This window comes from Electrophorus electricus, chromosome 9 (assembly GCF_041902795.1).
Source record: "Electrophorus electricus isolate QZ-2024a chromosome 9, ASM4190279v1, whole genome shotgun sequence".
Lineage (NCBI taxonomy): Eukaryota > Metazoa > Chordata > Actinopteri > Gymnotiformes > Gymnotidae > Electrophorus > Electrophorus electricus.
This window is the reverse complement of record NC_137505.1, coordinates 19085944-19096601: the sequence shown is the minus strand read 5'-3', so window position 1 is coordinate 19096601 and position 10658 is coordinate 19085944. Positions and strand designations below refer to the sequence as shown.

General features: G+C 44.1%; 1 long non-coding RNA gene across 1 annotated transcript; it reads right to left on the bottom strand.

Moving 5' to 3' along the window:
* Positions 1–30: 30 nt before the first annotated feature.
* On the bottom strand, positions 31–2442 carry LOC145659254 (uncharacterized). The gene is made up of 3 exons (XR_014125253.1): positions 2004–2442; positions 1797–1916; positions 31–1547 (listed from the first exon to the last, which is right to left on the bottom strand). It is a non-coding gene; the product is annotated as an uncharacterized LOC145659254 (long non-coding RNA).
* Positions 2443–10658: the final 8216 nt, after the last annotated feature.

The window sequence follows — 10658 nt, the reverse complement described above, 5'->3', positions numbered from 1 at the left end:
GCTTTGATGTGTGAAAGTCTCCTTTACCACGTGAAATACTGACAAACCAGATATTAGTGTGGTGTCGTGTACCATGATTCTGTGGAATACAGCACACTTTATTCAAGTTTATGCAATGAACACAGCCCCTTCCCCATCTCCCATCCTGTTTGTTAATGGTAATGCTCCTCTGTGTTTTAAATTCCCTTCTAATAGGCCCTTCGCTTTTGTTTTATTTTTTCATCCGTCACCCCCCCTCCACACCAACCTCTTTACTCCCACTCAGCTGTCCTCGTCTGGTAGCAGTAGGTCCTCCTCTGAGTAGTCGTGTTCCTGTCTGTACCATGAGGAGCTCTGGGCTTGTTCCTGCCGCTGTTCCTCCACCCCGCTGGGCAGGTGCGTGGCTGAGCTTGGCAGAGGCAGGGCAGAGGGGTGAGACAGGAAGAATGGTGCCGGAGAGAGGAGGTATAAAAATGTACAGGGGTATCGCACTTGAAGGGCCACCCCACCAAACAGTACTCTAATCCTGCATTGGCCCTTTTTCTCTAACGGTCTTTGCAATATCCTATAGTCTATGCAGCTTTTTCTTGGAATGGATGACTGGAAAGGGAATTAGCACTACTGAATTTACTTCTGCTGTTCTCTTTCGCTCTGTGTGCATATGACTCCAGACCGGCGCATGGTTTCCAGGCACCAATCAGAATGGCCTGATTTTATATGCATTCTGCAGTACTGCAGGAGGGGGGCAGTCCCGGACTGCTTTTTGGGGTAAAAAAAGCCAGTGGGCAATACAGAAGCAGAACACTAAGAGAGCAAGGATCGTGTGCTTAAAAGCCTGATTGGGACTTGTGCTCTGCCCACCCCGTGAACTCTGCATTTATTAACATAAATCAGAAGATTAAAAAGATGGCGAAGGTAACATCTACTAGTGGGTGTAGAATCCATAGAGACAACGGAAGCAACGCCCACATGTGCTTTGTTGCTTTCTGTATCGAAAAGCACAAATCCTTAGCTTACTGAGAGAGGGAAAGGAGAAGGCTAGTCACCGACCACTGAAACACTGGCAGCTGAATAAAGGAAGAAAAAGACTAAAGGGTTATTGTCTATAGCTACAGCATCTACAGTTTGGTACAGTCATGACACTTAAAAAGAAGCATCTACTGTGGTACTGTTTGAATCTCCCCACTGCTTACCAAACAGAGCAAGTTCATGGCTCCTGGCGCAGACGCATCTCCTTCCACCAGGTTGCTGTACTCTGCCGATCTGTAGTTGGCCCAGCAGGCCTGGGGGTGTGGGTAGTTACCTTCACAACCACTGTGCACTTCGCCCAGGCCAGAGGGAGAGACGGAGAGCCTCAGACAAGTAAAGGCCAACGGTGTGTTGGGCCCCAGGCGCTGCTCTGCACACCCTTCCCCTCCCAGCAGTTGCAGCCTACTGGTGGAGGAGCAGGAGACCTCACTGAGCAGGTAGAGCCTCGGCACGGAGTTGAGCCATGGCAGACTGCGCCTCAGAGACAGCATCTTCCTCGGGGCCATGGGAAATGCCTGAGACTCCTAGACGTCCATCACCTGGAGGAAGCATGGGTGAAGGGTGTTATTAGTGCTTCATAGGAAGCAAGCACTACTTTTAATTTGTAGCTTGTTATAGTGTGATGGTGATGGGGAATTTGTTTTTTTAATGGGTTATATTTTTTTTCTCTGCTTTAGCACACCTGTTACATGGGCCTTCATTAGCTGAAGCAGGTACATTAGAGCAGAATATGATGAGCCTCAGAAGGAAAGAAATTGCGTAAATAGCTGGTTAGAGTGGCTTTTCACCTGTACCCGTGTGCACCCGACCCCATCAAGAAACTTCATGTAGGAAGTCACAGTGGACTGGCTCCTCCCTCTGCAGGCCATCGCTTGCATCAGAGGCCATGGATGGGTCACTGGGGTCATCTATGAGGTCAAGGAGGGGCCATAAGGGGAAAAGACTGCGGACCTTTCACATCCGCAGGGAATGCTCCACTCGTTTGTCTAACTCACACAGCGGGTAGAACAGATGTGCATCCTGAAGGTTGGATACAGCAGTCAATCTGGGGCCAAATAGCTTGGAGAACACCTGGAGGGAGGGAGAGAGAGAGAGGAATCTGGTCGTTTACACTTCTTTGGAGAAATGGAACATACTCTTGGTCTCCTGGACATACGATTTGCAAATGTGGGGAGTGAGTGCATGTGCCTACAATGACTGAGAATGCATTCATGCTGTCTGAGACTCACCTTGCTCCTTACACACTGCCAGATCTTGTCAGCAGTTTCCATTTTTAAGATGTTTGGGCTAACAGCTCCTGTACTCAACAAGCAAGAAAAGTCTGATATTTGTTCTGAGTGAAATGTGCAGAGAGGAAAAGTGGTTTTCCACTCTGTGGAAAATAGAATCACTGATGCAAAAATCCCTGTCATAGAGACCATCCCATACTGTTCTGGTCTATAGAATTTAAGCACATCTTCATGAAAGAAAACCAACTCTGAACAGCTAAAAATCATTTTTTTTTAAATCATAAAATTGTTAATATGGGCAGTTAAATCAGATTTCTTTTCTTGTAATTTTCTTTGACACTACCATTTACAAATAGGCCATACCACTTAGATGGGCCCAAATACTTTAAGTACCAGTCTATATATATTTTGTGTATAAATTAGAAGAATATTAGAGGTGACTGCAGCGTACTGTAGTAAGAGATTTCAAAACTGTGTTGACGAACACAAAGTTTCCAGAAAAACAGGATGTTTCAGAGGTCCTGTGCAAAAAAAAAAAAAAAAAAGGCTTCAGGATTTGTGGGAGAATGAACCATTTTATATTATTACATATGTGTTTCTCTCAATATACATTTTTGCACTGACCTCTTAAGAATGTTCTGTTCACTTTATTTATTTATTTATATGTTCTCAAATGCTATTTAAAGGTTAGTGGTAGGTCATCGATTACAACCACAAGTTCTAAAACTAGGCCAGTAAACTGGAGCTGGCTTGCTGGCTTTGCAGTCGCCTAGCAACAAAGATGAACTACCGCTGTACTACTGTGGAAAAGAGAAGGGGTTAGAGAGCTGCAGTGTAACAGGTGTTTGATGCCCAGGTGCTGCAAGCACAGGTAAGACTCTCCATTTATCATCACTTTCACTTAAACTAATGGTGTTCAGTGTGACGGTGCACACTATTGTACATGCCTGAAGAAGTACTGGTATATTTAGCTGGCTGTGAAAGTTAACTTAAAAGGTTTTTAACTTAAAAGGTTCTTAGTACTGAGCATGAAGGGGCAGAATCATCTATACTGTGCTTCAGTGTGCACTGATGATGCTGCAGCAAAATTACTAGAGTGGATGTGAAGTGCACTGTATCGTTAACAGAGGTTAAGCCTATAAACTATTAATACAGGTGTAGAAATTCATTAATTTTTTCATTCCCTTGTCTAATGCATTTGTCTCTGATTGATTAAAATTATTTTTTTCATAATAACAGATTTTTGTCCTCTCCTCCAAAGCTAATAAAGAAATGTTTACATCTCTCGCAATATAAACCGCAATATAAACTCATTTATAATGTAGAATGTAAGATGAGAGGATACCTAATATCCTTTGAGACTGAACTCACGCACACACACACCAGTGTTCTATGGTGTATATCAAATAACCTGCCATGCATTCCCAGTCAATCAGTGTTTGGATAATATGACAGTTCCAGCCTTCAACAGCATGACAGCCATTCGTTCCTGCTGTGGTTGTTAGATGAGCTCTATTAGAACACTCCTCCACCTCCTCTGAGTGTCCTCTTTGCAGAGTGCAGCAATATCACAATAACAGGCATGGAGTGCTGCCTTTATTTTATTATCTCCAAGTCCACTGGTGTAACAATAACTATCAGCAAGCTTGTGAGTTCGAATGCATAAGGTGTACGATTCTACGAGGTGTTGTGACGGTGTGGATGACTTCTCTCTGTGGTCTCGTTCCCTCTCTCTGTCTGCCCATCGCCTTCACTTAGTTAGCTACTTAGTTCATGAATGAAATATTAAACCTCCATGCTAATGTGCAACGTCACACGCAAGTGATATGAGAGAGCTGAGACAGGAAGTGTGTGTGTTTGCGTGCGTGCTGGCTTAGAAATGACACGCTACCTTTTAAGACTGACTTTCTCTCCCACACACATGCAGTCTCCCTCTTCTTCCTCTGCCTGCCTGTCAGCATTTGAAATGCTAATGAAGTCCTCAGTGCCAGAAATACTGTAGGCTTCTCTCCATCTTGCATTTCTCTCTATTCTTTTTGCCCCTCCTCTCTTCATGTCCTTTTGTTACACCCCCCCCCCCCCCCTATTTCCTCCACCAACTCTATCCCTGCAGCCTCTCTGTCATGACTTTCTTTTTTCTCAAAACATTATCAGTTCTCCATTTTCGTGTCCTCTGGTGCTCAGGTCACTATCTGTCACGCCTTCTCTCCTCTAGCCTTTTTGCCCTGTCAGTTTTGTACACTGACTGCTCTTCACTGTATCAAATTCCAGAAGCATGTCATTCTAGGTTTGCCATTCTCAGTGTAGTGAATAGGGTCAATACAACTCAATGAGACGTGTTAATATGTCCAAGAAACCTACTAGATGCCCAAATGGCGATTGGCAATATGATGTACTTAGCATCAGTTAGTGGTCAACTTTACAGAGAATTTTTTGAATGAATTAGAAATAACTAAAATCAGATAGTGTTTCCAAACAATCTGAGAATTTCCTGTCTATGGACCTGAGTACATCATAACCAAATTATTTAACTGAGTAATTTAGGGTTGTATGATCAAAAGAAGCTTTTAAAACTGAAAATCCTTTTTTTTTCTTTCTTTACAAACAAACAATATTTCTGGGTGCCCACTTTATTTTATGAATCACATAGACAAATCATAGATTTACCTAAATGGGATGATAGGTATAATGTCAGTATGAGTTGAAGGCAAAAATAAGACTGAGATTACTCAATATGCCATTTTCTAATGTGAGCACCTTGTCAGCATAGGTCTTTTAAAGCCCTGATTATGTCTAATGATCGGATTTATAATGTCAAACGTTTTTCCTCTTTTATGTCTTCATTTGCTGTTCTACGCAGGTCCCTAGCAGCAGAAGACCTTGTCATTAGGAACCACTGCATCCCACATCAGTCTCGCAGCCATTCTTTCCCACTCAGGCTCCTTTAGTCAGTACAGCAATGATATCTTCAGTGAGCAGCAAAGCCTCCTCTAGTACCTCTCCCCTGCCCCCACTCAGCCCGTTGGGGCGAGCTGACACAGAAGTTGTGGAAGAGCAAAAAGCATCCTCCGTGACTCCCTCCCTTTCTTTACCCTGTTGGGCTACACAGGCCCTGTGCAACTTGGCAAGCAGCGAGATGGAGCTCAGGCAGCTACGGGAGCAGCAGGTTGCCGAGGCCCAGGCTGTGGCCCGAGGTGTAGAGCGAGCCCTGCTGGGAGCCCAAAGGGAGGAGCGCCGCCTGGTAGAGAGAGTAGGGCAAGACCACCGGGACCTGCAGTGCAGGCTGGAACAGGTGCAACGGGATAACGCAGCAGCCGTCAGAGTCGGGCAGGCACTGGTAGAGAAGCGCCTGCATAAAATTGCTCAGTTACGGGAGCAAATTAAAAAAACGAATGAACGAAATGCAGAGGGCAGCAAGAACCGGGATGAGGTGGGCCCAACACGTGATTTTCTTCTCAGGGGTGTGGCTGAGCTGCTTCATCCATGGGAGATCTCACTTGCTCTCAAGCGTGTTTCTTTCAAGCCCAGTGCCCAACCCAATGCTGTCACCTTTGGAGAAATCAAGGTGCAAGACCACAGTCTTGATTTTCCAATTGGTGGCTGTGGGCCACAGGGACAGCTGTGTTCCCTTCATGCCAGCAGGGAGCAGTGTAAGAATCGGGCAGATTCAGGAGAAGGCAGGAGCACCCCTGATGGAGCAGGCCTGGGACAAGACCAGAGTTTCAGCTCTTTGAATAGCTGTGGGAGCCAGAGGATTGTGCGAAAGATTAGACTGTCAACCCGTAGTGATGAGGAATCTGGAGAAGAGGTAAAACCATCCTCACCACTAATGCGATGCTGGACCCCAAAGCAAATCCCCAGTGAACACGATTCATCACAGGAAGAAGAGTGTGAATCACCTATATCTGAATCTAAAGGAGATGAGCTATTCCTGGCTGTTCCAGCATTACTTTGCAATGGGGAGTCAGAAGTAGAAGATTTTGTGTATCGAAGAAATGGACAGACCCGTCTACTAGCCTCACATGGAGCCAGGAAGCCACGAGATTTATCTCCATCTCCAGAGCGAAGTTATCAGCACCAGAGAAGCCAATTCACCCACAGTTTTGACTATGATGATTCAAAGGCAATTGTGGACAGGAACCAACAAAAGTCCTTCAGGGGAGCATCCAGATTTAGGTATGGCAGACTAGCATCCCCCCAGAGCCTTAAGGATACTCTCTCTAGCCACAGTTGCCAGGATTTGTTGTCACATGACCGTCCTTATCTAAGCACATCCTCCAATGACCATGCATGCCACCGTGCTCCATCTCCTGCTGAGAGTGTAGACTCTGGATATACTTTTATTGTCAACTCTCCCAGAAACTACACCACACAGAAATCCCGTCTGTCCAGGTCCAGTGCTGACCTTTTTCACTTCAGTCAACCGTTTGTCACTGAGCAACAGCAGCCAAGTATGTGGAGGGCCTACAGGGATCAAAAGTCCTCACTCTCAAGTTCTTCACCCCAGAGGAATCACCCAGCATCACGGACATTATCCTGCCCCAGTCCTGGGAATCATTCTCTAAAAGACATCCATCAGCAATCAAAACATCCATGGGGAGTTTCTCGTTCAGTCTCCATGTCTTTCATAGATGGTTCATCTCAAGATAGACCAAGCCACCACACAGGCGCTAGTCAGAAGCCTAAGGATGGAGTCAAATTTTGGGGTGAAAAAAATGAAGCAATCTTACCGGAGCTTGAGGAGGATTCTGAGCAACTGGCACCAGTGCAAGTGCATCTTGTCCGCCAATTTGGTAAGCAGGGCTCAGGACGTGCAGACCTTACGTTGCCAAGTGGTATCCATGCTACATCTCAGGGTCAGCTCTTTCTGGTGGACTGTGGCAATGCTCGGGTGCAGGTGACTGATCAGTGTGGCAATGTTCTTCAGCAGGTGGCTGCTCAAAATAATGAACAAGGAGGCTCACTGAGACGTTGCCGAAATTACTTTGATGTAGCTGTTAATACCAAAGGTCTCATTGCCCTGAGCTGTGCAGCTGAGAGAGCCCTCCACATCTTTAATCGACATGGACGACTCCTCCAGACCTATGGAGGAGCACCCTCCATTGCAGGTTTGCCACGAGATGAGCTGGAAGCACCCAGGGGAGTGACGGTGACACTAAAGGACGAGTTCCTAGTCACTGATATTCGTAAGGGCACCTTAATTGCCATGAAGCTTGAGCCCAAAACTGGACTGAGGGTTGAGCGAACAGTAGTAACTGGATTCCACAGGCCCTACCTAGTGACATCCTGCCTACACTCTGGCCTGGTGGCAGTCTGTGAGAGAGGTAGTGAGACTGGTCGAGAGGCCTGTGTGAAGGTTCTGGGCCCAGACTGGAACACCCTACGCATCCTGGGGGTTTGTTCTGCCATGGGGCCTGTCCTCACCAGCCCCTGGGGTCTCTGCATTGACAAGGAAGGAGCAGTGCTGGTCGCAGACTGGGCAGTACAGCATCGGGTGGTCCTCTACCCACCTGAAGGGACAGGCCGTGTTGTAGTTACTGAGGGACTGAGCAGTCCTCGGGGGCTGGCGCTACTACCCAGTGGGCTGCTAGTGGTCTCAGATAGCATGCACCACTGTATCAAGATCTACCAGTACAAATAAAGGAGTACAGCAAAACTAATGCCAAGCCCTCTATGATCAGTTGTGGAAGCATGCCAGACTTTGGGATCATTAGCAGCCTCCGTGGCATGTATCCAAAGTGATGTTTTTTGGGTTTTTTTAGTTGGCAAACTAATGCTTTACTGTACCAGGAGGCAGAGAAAAAAAAAAAAGTAAAGGTTTCATTACATAAGATCTTTTAACTTATGATTCCATTTTAGATATGACCTTTAAAAAAAATTATATCTGTTTGCAAGTTCTTTAAAAAGCCTCGCAAACCAATGACATTTTAGCTGTTTATTCTTACTCTTTCTGATGGGTATATGTTGAAACATTATCTAAAGAGGGCAACACTGAGTGTGAAAGTTGCTTTAGTGTCCATGTACATTTTACATCTTGCTGGTTATTTGACATGGCCTTTTGAAATGGTAAATACATACAACAGCTGAAAGGGCAGTAAAGAGCACTTACAACAGAACACAGGGCCATGTACTAGACTATAAGGAAGCATATGATCACATTAAGCTGTAGTTTGAAGAAAGAATTTGAACCAAATTTTAATGTGCAGTCTTCATTGTCCATCAGCAATGACAGGAATGCAGCTTGTTATGGGAGCCTTTGTAATCTGACATAAATTTAGAATTCTTGTGGAATTTTGAGAATTGCCTCTAAAACCTTAAGAATCTCTTTCAAACAGCCCTGGAATTTTCCCTGCTGGCTGTGGAATATTAAGAGTCAGGGTTCTGAATGACTGAAAGCCTCCCACTGAGTGCGGTGGATGATGACTAACCAATGCACACACACACACACACACACACACACACACACACACACACACACACACACATTTCAAGCTGCTTCTCTGGGGTCTGCCTTTAGGCTAAACAGTGCTTTGCCAGTTCCCGGAAAACAGGATCGACAAGAGCAAATAAGTCATTTTGATTAAAGCTTGTGTAGGTATGACAGACTGACTACCACTGACTGAGCAGTCAGACCCATTTTCATGTGACCCAGGATACTCATAGTAATTGCCTTAAAATAAATCTACATTGCATGATAGCAACCTCTTCTATTCTCGGACATACTTTTGACTTTATACTCGGCTCTTGTTTATGTTACTGAAGGATGCGACATCTCTTAGTTGAGAAACGGAGTGCTGTGCCTCGTGTCTGAGTCTCTATGTTTACACATGGAGTGTGCCTGAAGCCACAGCTGATTCAACCGATGTTTCTGCCATAAGGGAGTCCACACAACCTTTCCCTCATGTGTACTGACCTTTGCAAGAACAGTGCTTTCCTCGTAAAGGCACCTTTTCTAACCAGATGGCAGGCTCAGGTTTCAGACCATGTCAGATCTTTTGAGTGTGAGAAAATACAGGCACATAAACTTTCCACATAGAACTGTTGCTAGTTAGTATGCAATGGTTACCCAGAAACCTGCTTCATGAGTTTTATCTTGGAACCTTTTTGGGAAGACAAATGGGAATATCTGCAAATTATCTACTAAAATGTTCAGTTTATTAAACTCCTGATTAATCTGAAATGACTTAATGACTTAACTGTTGAAGGATGTCATCCTTTGGGTTTAGCCCAATAAAAAGTCAATTTCAACACTATCTTCATACAGTGTACTTTAGCTTTAACTTGTTACTTTTTTAGATTTTTAATTCTTGCATGCATTTTAAATATATAAAAGGGGTACATTTTCTCCTAATTACTTCCCTGAATTGTACCTAGTGTTGTGATATAATTCTTTGTTTGCTAAAACTCCTTCCAGTCACACCCTTAGGCCTCTATCTCCCCCCTAAAGTGTCTACCGTAGCCTAGTCCTTATCGCCTATGAAATTTCAGGAGGGGGCCAGACACTAGTACAATGGGTGCACAGCTGGAGGGAATTCCACAATACACTGGGAAAAGTGATGCTTAGACAAACCAGGATCATCGTGGCGATCACAAACCTGACTGCACAGAGGAAAATGGCAAGGTATAGATTTTATTCTGTTAAGCAAGATAAAGCAGTGAATACACCAAAAAAGTTACATTACCTAGAGCTAGCAGCTACCAAGCAAAAAATGTAAGCACCAGCCAACTGAGCAAGCAATTTACCAGTGGAAAAGCATTTAGTATAATTGTATACATGGCATCTTATGATTTTAGGGATGTTTGGCTAATACTCATTACATGCATGCAGATTAGTGCAGAGATGCCTAGCAAATAAATAAACTAATAAATGACTCTACCCAAGGTATAAGTTGCTTTTGATTATAGACTGATTATAAACTGCATATTGCCTACAGCCCTAAACCATATCACTTAATTAAAAACAACTTGCCCCCAGTAAATCATCCATGAAAAATGAGATAATATTTCCATAACATGTAACAATGTACCTCCAATGTTCAAGTAATCTAAGAAACTAATTTGTCTTTAAAAAAGGAAATCATCTCAAATGATTGTTAATGAGTTAAAGAAATGTCATAATTAGAGGGCTTCAGATTCCCATATTATCATCTTATGACAGTAATTCTAACAATCTCCAGTAAGCAAGCCTCGGGGAGTGGTTACATATTTATATCAGAATCTTTCCATACCTTTCCTTTGCGTGGTACCAAAGGAAATATGATTATGAATGAATAAGCATCATTAATTTAATTCTATTTATTTTCTCAGCGATTAGTGGGTGCATGCATGTTCCATGTCATAAGAGTACTGAGTGTATATACACACACACACACACACACACACACACACGAGAAATGGTGGTATTGTGGATGTGCATTTAAA